The sequence below is a fragment of the Neophocaena asiaeorientalis genome, unplaced genomic scaffold, assembly GCF_003031525.2.
Source record: "Neophocaena asiaeorientalis asiaeorientalis breed wild unplaced genomic scaffold, Neophocaena_asiaeorientalis_V1.1 scaffold216, whole genome shotgun sequence".
Lineage (NCBI taxonomy): Eukaryota > Metazoa > Chordata > Mammalia > Artiodactyla > Phocoenidae > Neophocaena > Neophocaena asiaeorientalis.
In genome coordinates, this window is record NW_020175825.1 from 431822 (window position 1) to 451709 (window position 19888).

At 37.7% G+C, this 19888-nt stretch overlaps 1 protein-coding gene and 1 pseudogene across 1 annotated transcript in view; one reads left to right on the plus strand and one right to left on the minus strand.

The window, feature by feature from the left end:
- Positions 1–19888, minus strand: part of LOC112391317 (translation initiation factor IF-2-like) — a 58128-nt gene that overhangs the window by 29949 nt on the left and 8291 nt on the right. The window lies entirely within an intron of this gene.
- Positions 16117–16603, plus strand: LOC112391325 (60S ribosomal protein L21 pseudogene; annotated as a pseudogene).

A 19888-nucleotide genomic window follows, 5' to 3' on the forward strand; every position in this document is an offset into this window, starting at 1 on the left:
GAAGGCCCGAACAGGATGCAGAAGTTATCAAAATGAGTCTTGTGCTAACTTGATTATGTGATAGAAATACAAATCTGTATCTTGTTTTTTTTCATTTATAAGATAAAAATAGCAATACTTATCCAGCTCCTAGAAATCTGAGCATTGTACAGTCACGGAGGGACACTTGAGATCTTTATGAGAAGCCCCTGAGACTCCTAGCAGGTCTTGGATTCTTTTTGAATTTTGCCTGTATATATTGATATATTAGTACAGGTTGATTCATATGGAATAGCTGATTTTCTACCATTTTGACTTACTAAAAAGGGCAATTTCCCATGGTTGGCCTAAACAAGGCTATGTGATGCAGAACACTTTAAAGGAGGATATTTCTGAAGATAATCACATTATTTTCCAAATCTGTTGGAGTGGCCATTGGTCCTAGAAGGTTATTACCTAATTTTACCACTGAACTCAAAGATGGTTTAAGATTTCACTGAAATTTTAATAAGTATTCTAATTATAAAAGATGATCTGCTGTGAGAAAAAAATGCATTTTGTCTACGTTTTTAAAATTATAACACACATTCACATTGCACTTTACAATTTAGAGTTTCTATCTACTCTTTCTTATCTTACATTCACAAGTATAGTGTGAGATAAAAAATGCCAAACTAATTATTCCCATTTTATATATCAGGAAATAGGCTCAGGGAGATTAACTGACCATGCAGGTTTTAAGTGGCAGAATGAGGAATTGAACCCAAGGCTAGAGAACCAGATAGACAAACTAGAATTAATGATATACATACACATAAGAATTTTTTATAAGAGGTTGGCTATTTTATGCTAATCTGGAGGCATTTCTATCTTTGTGCTGAGTATATTTTGAAATTAATTTACTTTTGTGTGGAGGGGTGCCAGTGGAAAGGTGGACAGATATTGTTTTGAAGTAATTTCTTATTACCAGGCCATCATTCCCTTGGACCATCTTCGTTCCTCTTATTGAGAGACTGACAAAGACTCTCTCCTTGACCAAACTTTAGTCAGGGTCCTCTGAATACTCTTGTCGACTAGGCCTTAACCTTTGGATTTCCATGTCTGTCTTTGCATCACCCACTTTTAGCAAGAATCCTATTAAGTCAGTTTAGCCAGAATCCCTCCTTACCCCTGATGTATCCTCTTAGTGATTTGCCATCCACTGACTCTCACACTCTTCCTTGGCTATAAATCCTCACTTGATCACACTGTATTTGGAACTGGGCCCAGTTCTATACCGAAGTCTCTCTTCCCCTATTGCAATAGTTCTTGAATAAAATCTGTTTATAATGATTGAACCACTCTCTGGTTCTGGCTTCTTTTAACCAGACATCCAGACGTGACAGTGATTTCTGATTTTCTCTTTTATTATAGTGGTGGACTCAATGATCAATTAAGGCTGAAAAGCCCAGCTGCTGTTTTCCTATGGTAAGTTGAAAAGTAGAAGTTGACCCTAAGAGGCTTACAAGGAACTTACTGAATCTGGTTTCAGATTTCCAAAGAAATATTGGAGGTGGTAGGAGAAAATAGGCACAGGGTTGCCAACTTTTTATTTAGACATATAAGAGCTTTAAAAAAAAGCCAACATATCACTTACTATATCACCATACTTTCCTAAAAGAAGAGATATGGTAAAACTAAAAAATACTAGGTTGGATATAATCTCAGAAGAGATTTCCCCTCAAATATGAGAGTTGTGAATCTTACTCAGACATTCTCACTAGAGACCAGAGAAAACTTGGATATGTATTGGCACAGGTGAAAATCAAGACACCAGAGGGCCTTCTACATTCCTCTCACAGGGTTCAGGACACACTACCCCAAAATACACTTCTTCGGCATACTGAATATTCTAAGAAGGAATTTTAGAAATGGCAAGTGCAGGAAGGACTATCTGACCGCCCCGCTTACCCCTGAAGCAGGTCATAAGATCCTCATGTGAAAGAAGCCCTCCCTATACTCAGAGGAAAGAAGCATCCTTATCTCTGAAGATGCAGGGACACCAAGAAGAATCCAGATGAATAGGCCTTGCTAGGCTTTCTCCAGTTCACTACCCTGAGCTCATATCCTTTTAGCCTATCATAGTTTCCCATGACATTCCTCGCTTTATCAAACCTAGTATAAAAAACTCTCAGGCTTAACTGTTTCTTCAGGTCTTCATTTCCTTATGAAGGCTCCCATGCGATGAAAACTTACATAAAATAAATGTGTATGCTTTTCTCCTGCTAATCTGTCTTTGTCAGTTTAATACTCAGGCCCAGCCAGGGACCTTATGAGGGTCAAGAAAAGTTTTTCCTCCTCTACACCTCCTACTTCTTTATCACTAAGAGTCTAATACATCCTGGTTAGATCTTTGATAATAATTCCATAACTTCATATGGTGTCAGGTGGTACTAAACTTTGTCTGGGAGGAAAAAAATTTTCCTCTATCCTTCTAGGTTCTTTTGGCTGGTCAAAGAATTAAATTGACATGAGATCGATTAGCAGGAGAAAATCAAACAAAAGTTTAATAAAAAGTATAAATGGGAGAGACCTAGGAGAACTGAGTAACTCACCAAAATGGCCAAATCCCTCACCTTAAATACCATCCTCAGCTAAAGACAAAAGAGGATGCTGGGGGCAGTGATTTGGGACCTCAAAGGGGAGGGAGATAACTGACATGGAGATGGAAAAGGAAGTGTTTGGTAAACAAATGTTTGCTAGGCCATGCTGAGACAATGGGACAGAGAGGAGATTTAACAGACTTTGCTAGGTTTCTCCCTGTCCACACACCTAGTTCATACTGTAGCTGTCTTAGGTAATAGCTCCCTTCCTGCAACAGGTCCTCCCTCTATCCATTCTTTTAGGCAGTTAGGGGGAAGGTCAAAGGTTCTTCATGAGACTTTTCAGCCTTAAAAATAAACTGCCTAGGGCTTCCTTGGTGGCGCAGTGGTTAAGAATCCGCCTGCCAATGCAGGGGACATGGGTTTGAGCCCTGGTCTGGGAAGATCCCACATGCCACAGAGCAACTAAGCCCATGTGCCACAACTACTGAGCCTGCGCTCTAGAGCCTGCACTCTAGAGCCCGCGTGGCACAACTACTGAGGCTGCGTGCCACAAATATTGAAGGCCACGCGCCTAGAATCCATGCTCTGCAATGAGAAGCCTGTGCATCGCAATGAATAAGTAGCCCCTGCTGCCACAACTAGATAAAAGCCCGCATGCAGCAACAAAGACCCAGTGCAGCCAAAAATTAAATAAAATAAATAATTTTTTTAAAAAAATTAAAAAAAAATCAGCCTAAATGAATCCTCATGCCAAAGAAACACAATTTGGGGTGGCAAATTTTGCTCCCCTACAAGTTATTGTGGAGATCATTTTGTAATGTATATAAATGTCAAACCACTATATTGTATACATGAAACTAATACTGTATGTCAACTATACTTCAATTAAAAAAAAATAATTCCATGAGTTTATCATTAACAGAGAAGTTTGCTTTGTCCATAGCATTTCACCAAAATTCAAGTGTTGAGGAGAGGTGCCAGCTTCAGAATTAGAATTAGTATTAGGAAGATCCTTAAGGAAGTTTACGGTTTGTGTATTCCACAACCTCTACTATTCTCTGTGGTTCAAATGCTATCTGGAGTTCAGAAGGATCTAGGCATACGAGTGTGTGTGTGTGTCTGTGTGTGTCTGTGTGTGTGTCTGTGTGTGTAGTCTAGCATGGAATAAAATTTCTTTCAGGTAAAAAAGCTACTCATTGTATTATCTTCTGCTTCTTCTCTCAGGAAAATTTTAAATATCTAAAACAGTTCCTATTTTCATATCGATCAGGATCTGCTTAGAAGCAAGATTTCCTTGTGAGTCAGAGGCAAAAGATTTAGGAAAGGATTTGAATGCCATTCTCTTCATGAAGAGGGTTAACCCTTATTGTTCTTTAACTTAAAATTTTTTGCTTTTAAAATTATATGTGTTTGTTGTAGGAAATTTAGAAAAGCATAAAATAAAGTAAAAATAACTCAGAATCTCAACACATGGAGAAAACAATCATGAATATTTTAGTATATATCGTCCATTCTTTTTCTACAAATATGTATAAACTTTTAAAAATTGGAATCAGAATTTATCTATTTTTAGTGCTTTCACTTATATCATTAGTGAGCAAAACATGATTTTTGATGCTCATTTAGTATTATTGTATCCTATGAATTAACTATAACATACTTAGTCGTTCTCTTGATTTTGGTTGTTTCAATTTTTCAATATTGTATAAAAAGCTGTTCTGAACATTCCTGTTCATCTTTACTGATGCCCTTATATTTTTTCCTTAGAATAAATGCCAGTGGAAGGATGACTGAATCAAAGGGTATGTATATTTGTAAGGGTTTTAAAACAAATTGCTCATCAAAGAGGGCATTCCCACAAATGATGTTCAAAAGTTCGCATTTCGGGACTGCCCTGGCAGTCCAGTGGTTAAGACTCCACGCTTTCACTAAAGGGGGTGTGGGTTCGATCCCTGGTGGGGGAACTAAGATTCCGCATGTGGTGTGGCCAAAAAGAAAAAAAAGTTTGCATTTCATTGTGCTTACCCAGTGCTGAATATTTTTATCATTCTAAATCTCAAGCAATTTGATGGTAGAACAATAATATCTTATTGTTTTTATTTGAATTTCTTTAATTACTAGTGGATTTAAACATTTTTTTCACATTTGTAGGTCACTTTGATTTCTTATTTTGTTATTCTTCAATATTTTGTTTACGTTTTTATGTAGTCAAAGTTATTATTTTCATTCATTTGCCATTATTGTTCTTTGTCGGCTTTTTGTTTGTTTGTTTTGTTTAGGAAAACTCCAACCTGGCAACAGATTCATATTCATCTATCATTTCTTCTAAGTATTCATATAATTTCTGTTTTTGAACCACATCTAGAATTCCCATTATAAGGTTAAATAAAGTGGGAAATCTTGCTTTACCCCAACTTTATCTGGTGTTTCATAGATCAGTATGATGTTTTGGTTATTGGTCTGAAATTCCTTAACTCCTAAATTATTACTTATCATTATATTATCATGTCCTCATAGTTACTCTCCATAAATATTACTGAGATCAATCTGTTACATTTCTGTATTCTAGAGACAGAACTTAAACCAAAGTGCAGATCATCAAGCACACAAATAAACATTAAAAAGATATCTTGAATATGATATTCTGATTTAAGGTGTTATTTTAATAACCCTCATAAAATGCAAGATATGCATATAGTTTACTATTTGGTTCTTCCCCCTTATTCATATTGTTACTATTATTCTTATTTCTACAATTGAACATTCTTAGTATATTTGCAGCATATTTGACATTGCCCCAATTAGCTCATCTCTACTTCATTTTCTCTGGGTTAAATATTATGTTCAAATTTTAAGAAAGTCTGAACATATTAAATATTGAAATGTGTAATATTCCTATTATCATTGCTGGGTTCTTAAATATGGCAAATTTATGACAGCATAGATAGAAAAACGAGATGAAAGAAGGCAGAGAAACTCTGTCAACTATCATGTAGTTTCAGCAGTAAGTATTTTAGTAATGATCATTTTCATAGAGCAATTGATTTTCAGCTAAAGGGAATTCCTTCACTGTTCCAGACAGCAAATGTTTATTAACTAGGTTCTCAGGTTTAATTCTCAGAAGGGTTTTGCTTAGCAATATCTCAAGCTACATTGAGGGTGAATTTGAAGAATGGGCAGTGTTTCCCATATTCCTTGTGATACTTCTTTCCTGATTCTGCTTAACTTTCTATATCTACCTTTATATCATTTCTCCAACTCTTGTCTTTTAGTTTTTGCTTTCAACAACTTATTTTCCCCCACTTCTCTTCCGGTTTTTTTTTTTTTTTTTTTTTTTGCGGGATCCAGTACGCGGGCCCCTCACTGCTGTGGCCTCTCCCGTTGCGGGGCATAGGCTCCAGACGCGCAGGCTCAGCGGCCATGGCTCATGGCCCCAGCCGCTCCGCGGCATGTGGGATCTTCCCGGACCGGGGCACGAACCTGTGTCCCCTGCTTTGGCAGGCGGACTCTCAACCACTGCGCCACTGGGGAAGCCCCACTTCTCTTCTTTATAAGTGCCTCCAGACTTGGTGAAACCATAAAGATTTCTGCTTCAAATATTATTGTAGAACCAGTGCTATGCACAACAATGGTTACATGCAAAACAGTTTTGAGTATCAAGGTCACAGACAGGAGCAGTACTCAATACTGAGAAGAAAACAGAGTGTGCTTTGCACAAACTATAACTGAACCCTTGTCTTTGCTTCAGGCAAAATGCCTTCACTTGCTTCCCTCCTATATCTCATTCTTGCTCTTGGCCATGGTCAATGAAAATCTACTGCTAACTTGCTATAAATAATTAAGGTGATTCCTACACTTCTTTCTCTCATATTAAAATTTCTAATAGTAGTGGAGTAAAGAACTGGGTTTTTCCACTCTCATCCAGCAAAATACATCAAAATGGGTTCCTACAGAAAGGACTGCTATGTGGTCACCCAACCCCACATCTCAGTGCTAAACAAATAGAAACACACTAGAGAATATGGGAATATTTACTAAAGCACTTTTCTTTGGTTGCAGCTCCTGATCTAGGGTAGTACTTCTCAATTTTGGGGTACTGAAAAGTCATCTGGGGTGCTTAATAAACTATAGATTTCTGGACTCTAAATCTAGAGATTATGATTTGGTAGGTCTCAAGGGAATCCAGGAATCTCTGAATTTACTAAATATCTTAACTGATTCTGATGCAGGTGATCAGTTAACACTAGTCTGGGATTTTTCCTATTGACCTAAAAGCTAACCATACTTATTGGTTCTATTATTGGCCAATTACTTTCAAATTTTTTAGTTTCTCCATTTTCAAAACTGAGAAGATCAATCTGACCAATCTGATTGCTTGGGGTTAGGTAAAGTTGAACATAAATATGTTGGCATTTATTCCAGAAGACAGACACCAATACGTTGAACAAAAAGAACTGACTGGGGCTTCCCTGGTGGCGCAGTGGTTGAGAGTCCGCCTGCCGATGCAGGGGACACAGGTTCATGCCCCGGTCCGGGAAGATCCCACGTGCCGCAGAGCGGCTGGGCCCATGAGCCATGGCCGCTGAGCCTGCGCGTCCGGAGCCTGTGCTCCGCAACGGAGAGGCCACAGCAGTGAGAGGCCCGCGTACCGCAAAAAAAAAAAAAAGAAAAAAAAGAACTGACCGCTTTAAATGAATGAGTGATTAAAATAACAACATACAAATGATATATTAAAACCAAAATAACTGGGAATGGAGAAAGGACTGGGAGGAGGGAGGGTAACCTTTATGTAAGTAAACCAGAATCATCTCTCTCTACGATAAAGGTTCTCAGTCCTAATCCATAATATCTTCATACTGCAGGGAGCTGTCACAGGGTGCACCTCCTTAGGAGGCAAATTTTTCTTTGGTCTGTGGGCCTGCCTTGACTACTGGGGTGTGTCAAGCCTGACAATTTCTGAAGGAGAAACGTAAGCCAATGCTCTACCAACATCAGAAACTAGCCCTGATAAACATGTAACCCCATTTACATTAATTATTAAATTCTCTTAGAAATAATCTAAGGAAAAATCTAAAATATAAAAAAATATATGTCATAAACAAAACATTTGGCCTAGTGGTTATTTTTGTAGGAGAGAAAGAAAACGGGATGCAACCAAAGAGAAGCATACAGGTGGGCTTCTAAGTTACAGGCAATATTTTATTTCTTAAGTTGGAAGTGGATACTCAGCGGTTCATTTTATTATTAACTTTTAAGCTTTTCATATATGCTTTTTTTTTTTTTATTAATTTATTTATGGCTGTGTTGGGTCTTTGTTTCTGTGCGAGGGCTTTCTCTAGTTGTGGCAAGCGGGGGCCACTCTTCATCGCGGTGCGCGGACCTCTCACTATCGCAGCCTCTCTTGTTGCGGAGCACAGGCTCCAGACGCGTAGGCTCAGTAATTGTGGCTCACGGGCCCAGTTGCTCCGCGGCATGTGGGATCTTCCCAGACCAGGGCTCGAACCCGCATCCCCTGCATTGGCAGGCAGATTCCCAACCACTGCGCCACCAGGGAAGCCCCATATATGCTTTATATAAATTTTGTATTTGATATAAATCACCTTAAATTAAAAAATACTAAAAAAAGCTGTATTTTAAATTATAGTCATTTCAGTGTTATTTATAATATCAGTAACAACAGCATAAAATGGAAGCAGCCTATTGGAATGGTTAAAGTGAACACTGGTTCATCCATACGCTGAATGGAATATTATTCAGTTATTTTAAACATGGTTATGTAGCACTATGGGGAAAAAAAAGCTTATGATAAGTTACCAAAAATTATGTGACAAAATCTTTTAACTGGATGATTACAACTCTGTAAAACAGTTCAAAGAATAAAAATGTATGCTACTATGATATCATGATTATTTTTAGTAAAAGGGATTATGAGCATTTTCCCCCTTGCTTTTTCTAATTATCTTAGTGTGAGCACGTTGTTTTTAATAATTAAACGTTCTATTACAAAAAAAAAAAGATTTCCCCAAAAAGCATTTTTTGGTTCTACTATAAATTAACATGACCAGAAATTACACTGGCTTCTAAGATTTTACACAGAGGAAAGTTTTCATGAAAGACAATAAAAAGTCAGAAAACGACATCTTTCCCTCAGATGTTTCTCAGCAGCCTCTCAGCCTCTGCACCTCAGAAAACAAATGCACTGGGCTAAGATTCAATTGTTTGCCAAGAGTTGAGCTGCCCCTCCTTTTTCCTATCATTGGCTAGCCTGCCTTTCCATCTCCAACAACCTCCAGTATCTTGGTCACACACACCTCACAGCAAGATGCTGACTAATCCTAAGACTAGGGCGGCTTATTAGGCAACCTTTCACACAGTGCCCATTGCTACTCATTGCACAATATATTTGACTGGGAATGACAAATGCCATGGTTTACATTTGACTCCAGTCACCCTGTCAGTGCCAGCAGCTTAAGTGTGTAAATATCACCCACTGCCTTTAGAAAGATGCTGACATTATGTTCCAGGCTCCCTAATGTTGTGTTAACATGAGAGAGGGGAGCAGGGGTGAGCCTATGAGGACCAATGAGAAGCAGATGAGGATATTAACCACCTTCTGCCTTATTTCTGAAAGAAATGAAAAGCTGGACACTTATGAGTTATAGCTACAAATAAACTTATTTTTAAGATTTAGAATTTAAGAACCTGAACAGGTAAACAAATCAATACTTTTCATATGTTTCTATTAATCCATCAATAAGAAGTAAATCTCTGAAGCAGGAACATTATATCAGTGACTAAAATAAGTCAAATGGGGAAAAGCAATTGCCGTATTATTTAAAATTCTGTCATAATTTTATCAATGTTACAATACAGAATGTATTTGACTGAAGAAACCACTATGAAGAGACGTTTCTGTGCTTTTTTTCTTGAGACTGCAATCTCCTCTTAAAAAAACCCTGCAGCCATTCTCAGGTTAGGGGGAAAGAGGGGAAAAAAAAACTCCAAATGAGAGGAGAATAAGGGTTTCAATTGTGATTTGTTCTGAGAATAAATATTATCTTACACAGATTGTTAAGTCTGTGGGAATATGCAGCACACACAGTTCGGTCCATTTACTGAAGCTAGATTAGTTATTTTTAGAGTCTTCTATCTCCCATACGTACACAGTGTGACAGTAACGCTAATACAAAGGCCACGTGCAAATTTCGTTTGCTAACAAGATTCCAGACCACTAATGAAAGGACATGGGGTTCTTTAGCTAAAAAAAACACGGATATCCACCTACACTTCCTTTTGAGTGTGAAAGAATAGCAAAATATATTTCTTTTTTTATTTGGTTACAAAGAGTATGCTTTTAAATAGTGTAATAGAGTAAGGCAAAGGCTAGCTTCCCTTTGACAAGGTAGAATCATATGGAAAGTTATGCAATGGTTAGCAAGATTACACTCCAGTTAATCTAGTCACATTTCCTCAAGACTAAGGACAAAGGAAGTTCCTTAGAATAAGTATCTTTGTATAACGGGTCTGAATAATACTAGGAAACACTAACCAGATCATCTACTTTGACTTGTTCTTTCATTAATATTCAGAAATTACCATGGTCAGAACCTCATCAACTGACAAAACCTGAGTGTAGAAGGTGTTTCCAACTTGGACTTGTTTCCAACAGGAGCAAAAGGCCAAAACACCTTCTGCTTGATGAATCACCAAGAACTACCTTATTGTTCTAGGTGTAATTGGTATCCCTGCTAAAAATTCAATCCCAAATTAAATGTCTATGAGGAAGAATCTCACCTGTGGCCCCTAAGGAATTATTTTCAACCTCATTTTTACTATTTTTTGAGTGGGGGCAAAGAAAATGACCAGAATAGATTTTATGGGTTATACTCTAAATGATGGTGATTCTGGCCCTGGCTTACTTCCAAGGTGAATATGATTATTTTCTTCCCTAAAAACAAATAAAACAAAAAACTGATAGGAAGAGTAGACCTCAGGAAACAGGAGACTAAGAAAACATATTAAATATACTCTTAAGATTCAGATACACTTTTTTTTTCCCCCCAAACTCAATTCAAATAGTTGGCTGACTCAAGTTTTCCTGATCCCTATGCTGGGCTATGACTGGATTTTTAAAATTAATTTAGCTAAGGAATAGGTATTTACAATACTGGGGAGTATTCATAAGATTATTATTTTATTTATATTTTCTTCATAGAAATATAAGCAATTTGCAAGTTGAAGGATTTTTGTTTTTACAAAGCATGTTGCAAATAGCAAAAGATCATCTGAAGCAGTTTTCATAATTTTTTATTTATTCTCAGTCATTTTCTCTCTCTTGTTGGAATACTAGCCTATAATGTTATAAAGGTTTTGACCTTCTTTCTGTACATTAGCTGCTAGACTAGAATTACAAGAGAACTTCTCTCATCTGTGGTAGGACCTATACTTGGTAGAGTGGTACATTTAAAGTCAGCAGTCAAATACGGCCAAATGCTACTCTTTCCACTTCTGAGTTACGGAAATCGAAGCCCGGATAGTGACTAAATGGCTTAATCTGGATTAGAAAATCAGTCAATGGACTGAAAGCCATTAGTAGGTGACAAGACTCTTGATTCAAAACTCAGTCTTTCCACTAAACCACATTACTTTAGATAATTACAGTGTAAAAACTATTGAGAGGGGAAAACAACTGAGGGAAACAGCAGATGTAACTGAATATTTTGAAAAATTTTAATAAGAGCCTAAAATAAGCCAATACATGATGTACAGAGCAATGGTAAAGGTAAATACATAGGTAAACATAAAAGATAGTATGAATGTATTTTTGTTTGTAACTCTTTTATTCTTGCAACTTATTTAAGAAACAACTGCATAAAGCAACGATTATAAAACTGAGTTGATGGGTATATGATATACAAAGTTGTAACTGTATGTCAATAATAGCACTTGGAGAAGGGAGGAAATAAAGCTATATGGAACAAAATTTTTGTATACTATTGAAATTCAGTTGGTATTAATCCAAACTTGGTTATTTTAAAATTAATACGTTAACTCTAGGGACTTCCCTGGTAGCCCAGTGGTAAAGAATCTGCCTTACAATGCAAGGGACGTGGGTTCGATCCCTGGTCAGGCGACTAAGATCCCACATGCCGCAGGGCAAATAAGCGCACACGCCACAACTACTGAGCTCGCGTGCCTAAGTTAGGGAGCCCGCGTGCTGCAAACTACAGAGCCCACGCGATCTGGAACTGGCACGCCACAACTACAGAGCCTACACGCCCTGGAGCCTGAGTACCACAACTAGAGAGAAGCCCATGTGCCTCAATGAAGATCCCGCATGCCTCAATGAAGATCCTGCATGTCGCAACTAAGACCTGATGCTCCCCCCCAAAAAAAATAAAAATAAATAATAATAATAAACAAATCTTTTTTAAAAAAAGATGTTAACTCTAATCCTTAGCATAACCACTAAGAAAAGAACTCAGAAACAATAAAAGGAACAATAAGAAACAATAAGGAACAAAGAAACAATAAAGGAATTGAAATGATATACCAAAAAATAACTACTTAACAAAAAAGAAAGCAGTAATGGAGGAATAAAATAGACATAAAACACACAGAAAACAAATAACAAAATGGCAGATGTAAGAACTATATTATCAATAATTACCTTAATTGTAAACACACTAAACACTTCAATCAAAAGGCATAAATCTGCAGAATGGATAAAAAAATGATTCAACTATATGCTGTTTACAAAAGACAAACTGGATTCAAAAACACAAGCTGAAAGGAAAAGAATGCAAAAGTATATACACCATACAGAACAGTACTCAAAAGAGAGCTGGAGTGGCTATACTAATACCAGACAAAATAGATTTTAAGGGAATTCCCTAACAGTCTAGTGGTTAGGACTCTGCACTTTCATTGCTGAGGGCTCGGGTTCGATCCCTGATTGGGGAACTAAGATCCCATAAGCCACATGGCCCAAGAAAAAGTAGGGTTTAAGACAAAAATTGTTACTAGAGGCAAAGAAGGATATATTATAATGATAAATTGATCAGTCTGTTGGGAAGACATAACTATAAATATATATGCACCTAACAACAAAGTCCCAAAATACATGAAGTAAAAACTAATAAAACTGAAGGGAGACATAGATAGTTCAACAATAATAATTGGTGACTTCACTACTCCACTTTCAATGATGACTAGAACAGCCAAACAGATGATCAGTAAGGAAAGAGAAGACTTGAACAATATTATAAACCAACTAGACCTAAGGGACATTCACCCAACTAAAACAGAATGCACATTCTTCTCAAGTATACATGGAAACATCTCCATGACTTAAAATAAATACAAAACATGTACACTGAAAACTATAAAATATTACTGAAAGATTAAAGATGAACTAAACAAATGGAAGATATCTCATATTTATAAATTGGGAAACATTATTAAAATGGCAATACTTCCCAAACTGATGTACATACTCAATGTAATCTCTATCAAAATCAGAGCTTGTTTACTTTTAAATTTTATATTTTTTTGGCTGCACCACACTGCTTGTGGGATCTTAGTTCCCCAACCAGGGATTGAACCCGGGCCCCCTGCAGTGGAAGCTCCAAGTCCTAACCACTGGACCACCAGGGAATTCCCATCAGAGCTTGTTTAGACATGGAAGCAACCTAAACGTCCATCGACAGATGAATGGATAAAGAAGATGTGGTACATATACACAATGGAATATTACTTAGACATAAAAAAAAATGCCATTTGAAGCAACATGGATGGACCTAGAGATTATCATACTAAGTGAAGTAAGTCAGACAGAAAGACAAATATCATATGATATTGCTTACATGTGGAATCTAAAAAAATGATACAAACGAACTTATTTATAAAACAGAAATAGAGTCACAGATGTAGAAGACAAACTTATGGCTACCAGGGGAGAAAAGCAGGGAGGGATAAATTGGGAGACTGGGATTGACATATACACACTACTATATATAAAGTAGATAACTAATAAGGACCTACTGAGTAGCACAGGGAACTCTACTCAATATTCTGTAATGATCTATATGGGAAAAGAATCTAAAAAAGAGTGGATAGGGACTTCCCTGGTGGTCCAGTGGTTAAGACTTCGAGCTCCCAATGCAGGGGGCCTGGGTTTGATCCCGGGTCAGGGAACTAGATCCCACATGCCACAACTAAGAGCCCACATGCTGCAACTAAATGATCCTGCATGCCACAACTAAGTCCCAGAGCAGGCAAATAAATATTTTAAAAAAGTAAACATAAGGGACTTCCCTGGCGGTGCAGTGGTTTAAGAATCCGCCTGCCAATGCAGGGGACACAGGTTCGAGCCCTGGTCTGGGAAGATCCCACATGCCGCGGAGCAACTAAGCCCGTGCGCCACAACTACTGAGCCTGTGCTCTAGAGCCTGCACGCCACAACTACTGAGCCTCCGTGCCACAGCGTGCCCCAACTACTGGAGCCCGCGCGCCTAGAGCCCGTGCTCCGCAACAAGGGAAGCCACCACAATGAGAGGCCCGCGCAGTGCAACGCAGAGCAGCTCGCACTTGCCGCAACTATAGAAAGCCCACGCACAGCAACAAACACCCAACGCGGCCAAAAAAAAATAATAAAGATAAATAAATATCTAAAAAAACATTTAAAAAAGTGGATATATGTATATGTATAAATGATTTACTTTGCTGTACAGGAGAAACTAATACAACATTGTAAATCAACTATACCCCAATAAAAATTTAAAAAATAAAAGTCAGGGGCTTCCCTGGTGGCGCAGTGGTTGGGAGTCCGCCTGCCGATGCAGGGGACACGGGTTCGTGCCCCAGTCTGGGAGGATACCACGTGCCGCGGAGCGGCTGGGCCCGTGAGCCATGGCCGCTGGGCCTGTGCTCCGCAGCGGGAGAGGCCATAGCAGTGAGAGGCCCGTGTACCACAAAATAAATAAATAAAATAAAATAAAAGTCAGACACCAATCTAAAAAAAAAATTCAGAGCTTCTTTTTTTTTTTTTTTTTACAATTGACAAGCTGACCTTAAAATTCATATGGAAATGCAAACAACCCAGAATAGCCAAAATGATCTTGAAAAAGAACAATATTGAAGACTTCACACTTCATGATTTCAAAACTACAAAGCTACAGTAAGCAACTCAGGGTGGTGCTGGAATAAGGACAGAAATTCAGATCAATGAAACATAATTGAGAGTCCAGATAAACCTTTACACTCATGGTAAGTTGATTTTCAACAAAGGTGCCAAGGCGAGTCATGGGGAAATAAGTCTTTTCAACAAATAGTGCTGAGACAATTGGATATTCATGTGCAAATAAGAATAAAGTTGGACTCCCACCTCACAACATATACAAAAATTAATTTAGAATAAATCATAAACCTAAATGTAAGAGCTTAAATTATAAAACTTTTAGAAGAAAACATAAATGTAAATATCCACGATCTTGAATTAAGCAATGGTTTCTTAGATTCTGAAAGCACACGTGACAAAAGAAAAAAATAGATAAACTGGACTTCATAAAAATTTTAAACTTTTGTACTTCACAAAACACCATCCAGAAACTGAGGGACTTCCCTGGTGGGGTAGTGGTTAAGAATCCGCCTGCCAATGCAGGGGACATGGGTTTGAGCCCTGGTCCAGGAAGATCCCATATGCCGCAGAGCAACTCAGCCTGTGCACCACAACTGCTGAGCCTGTTCTCTGGAGCCCGAGAGCCACAACTACTGAGCCCACGCCCCACAACTACTGAAGCCCACGTGCCTAGAGCCCGTGCTCCACAACAAGAGAACACCCTGCAATGAGAAGCCTGTGCACCGCAATGAAGAGTAGCCCCCACTTGACACAACTAGAGAAAGCCCGCGCGCAGCAACGAAGACCCAACGCAACCAAAAATAAATAAACTAATAATAATTAAAAAATTGGGCTTCCCTGGTGGCGCAGTGGTTGGGAGTCCACCTGCTGATGTAGGGGGCACGGGTTTGTGAGTACAACTACTGGGCCCAAGAGCCACAACTACTGAAACCCATGTGCCTTGACCCCCTGCTCCGCGACAGGAGAAGCCACCGCAATGAGAAGCCCGCGCACAGAAACGAAAAGTAGCCTCTGCTCGCTGCAACTAGGGAAAGCCCACACGCAGCAATGAAGACCCAACGCAGCCAAAAACATAAAAAAAACTGAAAAGGCAACACACAGGATTGGAGACTATATTTGCAAATTATATCTCTGACAAGGGACTTATATCCAGAATATTTAAAGAACTCATAACTCAACAATGAAAAAAACGAATAACCCAATCTTAAAATGCATGAAGAATCTGAACAGATTTTTTTTCCAAAGAAGGCATATGAAGAGCCAATAAGCACATAAAAAATGCTCAACATCATTAGTCATTAGGAAAATGCACATAAAAATCACAATGAGATAGATACTACTTCACACTCACTAGGATGGCTATTATTAAAAAAGACACTTTTGGCTGGAACTGCCATCTTCCAGTCATTCACCAAAATGACGAACACAAATGGAAAGAAGAGAAGCACCTTCTATATGTTCTCTAGGCCTTTTCGAAAACATGTTGTTGTTCCTTTGGCCACATACATGCAAACCTACAAAGAAGGTGATATTGTAAACCTCAAGGGCATGGGCACTATTCAAAGAGGAATGCCCCACAAATGTTACCAAGGCAAAACTGGAAGAGTCTAGTATATTACCCAGCATGCTGTTGGCATTTTTGTAAACAAACGAGTTAAGGGCAAGAATCTTGCCAAGAGAATTAACGTATATACTGAATGTATTAAACAGTCTTAAGAGCTAGGATAGCTTCCTGAAACATGTGAAGGAAAATAATCAGAAAAAGAAGGAAGCCAAAAACAGTGGTACTTGGATTCAACTAAAGCACCAGCCTATTTCACCCAGAGAAGCAAACTTTGTAAAAACCAATGGAAAGGAGCCTGAACTGCTGAAACCCATTCCCTATGAATTCACGGCATGAAAGGTATAAAAAATAAATAAAAGGCCTTGGGACTGTTATAAAAACCACTGAACTGTACACTTTGAAAGCATTAATTGTATATGAATTATATTTCCATAAAGCTACTATTAAAAGTATATATATACACATATTTAATGTACACACATGTGTATATACAAGGTTTATATATTTAAATATATACATATGTGTATATATGATATATATCATGCACACATCAGAAAATCGAATATAAAACTAAAGAAAGTGAATAATAAAAAAATCTTGAAATCATCTAATGATGATTTTCAAAGAAAAACTAGTAGAGATATCATTTCCATGAAAGCTTGGTGGTTAATTTCCTTGGTCAAGAAGCTGCCTGCCATAATCTCTAGATTACCTCAGCGTATGCACATTCTCACATTAATAATACATATATACAGTCTGCAGGTATTATCAAGCCATTGGCATTTACCTAGTAAATCAAACATATTTCCTGGGCTCCAAGTTTATATTAAATTCTGCTTTACCTTCCAAGGTGTTTTAGACAAGGATTCAGATAAGCTTTGGCAAATGACCTCGAGGAAAGTAATTTTGGTTTTGAATGACCTAGATGGATTTTTCTGCTAAGGAGCTTTACTTGAATAACTGCTCACCTTTTTAACTCATCTGCTATGGCAGACACACTGATCTCTGAAAGTATAAGTTTAATCCTTAAGGCTGAAGGAAAGCAGCTAGTTTTCATAGCTCAGATAATCAAAGTCTGGCCCTCAGGCTTCTTTAGTTAGCTGATAAAAAGGATAAAAAGGACTCCTTGAATAACACATGAGCTGCGATGGTGTTGGATAGATGAATTTTGGACTCTGGTGATGTAAGAAGTACAAGAAAAGGGCTTAAGACTTGTTTACTGTCATTAATTTCATATTATTTAATATGATCACAATATATAATGTGTATGATTTTGTGTATGTATATATTTCTATATAGGAAAAAAGGTCATGGAAATGTTATCAAAATGTTAATAATAATGACCTCAAGGTGGCAGGTGATTATTATTGTTTCTTCTTTTTATTCTATTGGACTTCCCAAGTTTTACACTGTATATATATATTACATTAAAAAATGTTTTTAATTGCAAAAGTGATTGTAAAAGAAATTCAAACACTAAAAAGAAATATAAAATAAAAATCGAAGTGCTCTCCCTTATTCCCTTTTTTCTGATTCACTTTTCAGAGGAAACCATTTAATAGTTTGAGGTATCATTCATTCATTCATTTAGGTCGCACTGCGCAGCATGCCAGATCTTAGTTCCCCAGCCAGGAATCAAAACCTTGGCCCCCCTGCAGCAGAAGCTCAGATTCTTAACCAGTGGACCACCAGAGAAGTCCCTCTTCCATTATGTTTATTCATATTATATACAGAATTTAAAAATGGGATCTTAATGTTTATGATTCTGTAACTTTCTATTCTAATTTTAAATATCTTTCATTTTTCTAAGTCAATCTCCTTTTAAACATCTGCACAGGTTAAATGAATCTGTGCAGATTTGTTCACTTTGCTATTGATGGGACATGTAGGCAGTTTCCAATATTCAGTAAGTATAAAAATGCTGCAGTAAATATCCTGGTGTATTTATTTTTCTGCACTCGTGCTATAATTTCTATATGCTTAATGCCTCAAGGTGTATTTCTTTTTATCATGGTGTGTGTGTGTTGGGGGGTTCATTTAGCCCAGTGAGAGAGAGAGAGCTTCTGCAGCCAGGCTTTCTGGATTCAAAATCCACCTTTGTTGTTTACCAGCTGTGTGATCTTACAGATTACTTAACTTTTATAGGTCTTCATTTCCCCATCTGTAAAATGGAGAAAATAACATTATCTCCCTTGTAGGGTTGTGAGGTGGATTAAATGAGTTAGTAATTACAAAGCACTTAAAAGGGTGCCTACACATAGTAAGCTCTGTATAAGTGTTTGTAAGTTAATTTTTAAAATATCTGTTCCTTTCATTATCCCCTATAATGTTACCTCTTTAATTTATTATATAACAAAAACATAAGAATAAACTTACTTGAACTATATTGAGTTTTAAAAAGCTTAAGTAAATAACTATAGCGCTCTCTCCATAGATAAAAGGTTAAATGATGCTGTAACTTAAAATTAAGAAACATTTCCATAAGATTATCTCAAAATGTCAGTATTGCTTCCTTTATCCTCTTGGACCTCCCATATATTTTTAAAAAATCATTTTTTCAAATACACACAAAACTACAGACACTAGTATAATGAACCCCCATGTACTTATTACCCAGATTCAATAGTTATCTCCAGTGCATGGCCAATTATGTTTCATCTGTACTCTACCCACTATCCCCTCAAACTATTTTGTAGCAAAACCTAGTCATCATATCATTTTATCTGTAAATATTTTAGTATGGTTCTCTAAGCAATAAGGACCCTTTTTTTTTTTTTGGTAATATAACCATTATATCATTATCACACATTAAAAACAATTAACAATAATCCCTTAATAGCAAATATATAGGAGAAACTTCAAATTTATACAATTATTATATGTTTTCCCCAATATACTTTTTAAAATATCTAATAAGAAAATATAATTCATTATTTATTTATTTATTTTATTTATTTATTTTTTTCCTTTTTTTTTGGGTACGCGGGCCTCTCACTGTTGTGGCCTCTCCCATCGCGGAGCACAGGCTCCGGACGCGCAGGCTCAGCGGCCATGGCTCATGGGCTCAGCCGCTCCGCGGCATGTGGGATCCTCCCGGACCGGGGCATGAACCCGTGTCCCCTGCATCGGCAGGCGGACTCCCAACCACTGCGCCACCAGGGAAGCCCCCTATAATCCTATAATTCTTTTTTTAAAAATTAATTAATTTATTTTTTTTGGCTGTTTTGTGTATTCGTTGCTGTGTGTGGGTCTTCTCTAGTTGTGGTGAGTGGGGGCTACTCTTCGTTGCAGTGCACGGGCTTCTTATTGCAGTGGCTTCTCTTGTTGCAGAGCATGAGCTCTAGGCGCGTGGGTTTCAGTAGTTGTGGCACACAGGCTCAGCAGTTGTGGTATGTGGGCTCTAGAGTGCAGGCTCAGTAGTTGTGGCTCAAGCGCTTAATCACTCTGAGGCATATGGGATCTTCCTGGACTAGGGATCGAACCCATGTTCCATGCAGTGGCAGGAGGATTCTTAACCACTGTGCCACCAGGGAAGTCCCAGAAAATAGACTTCTTTACAGAACTTAGGTTCTTGAAAGTCTTCTATTGAATGAATTTTCATAAATCAGATCCTACTTTTCC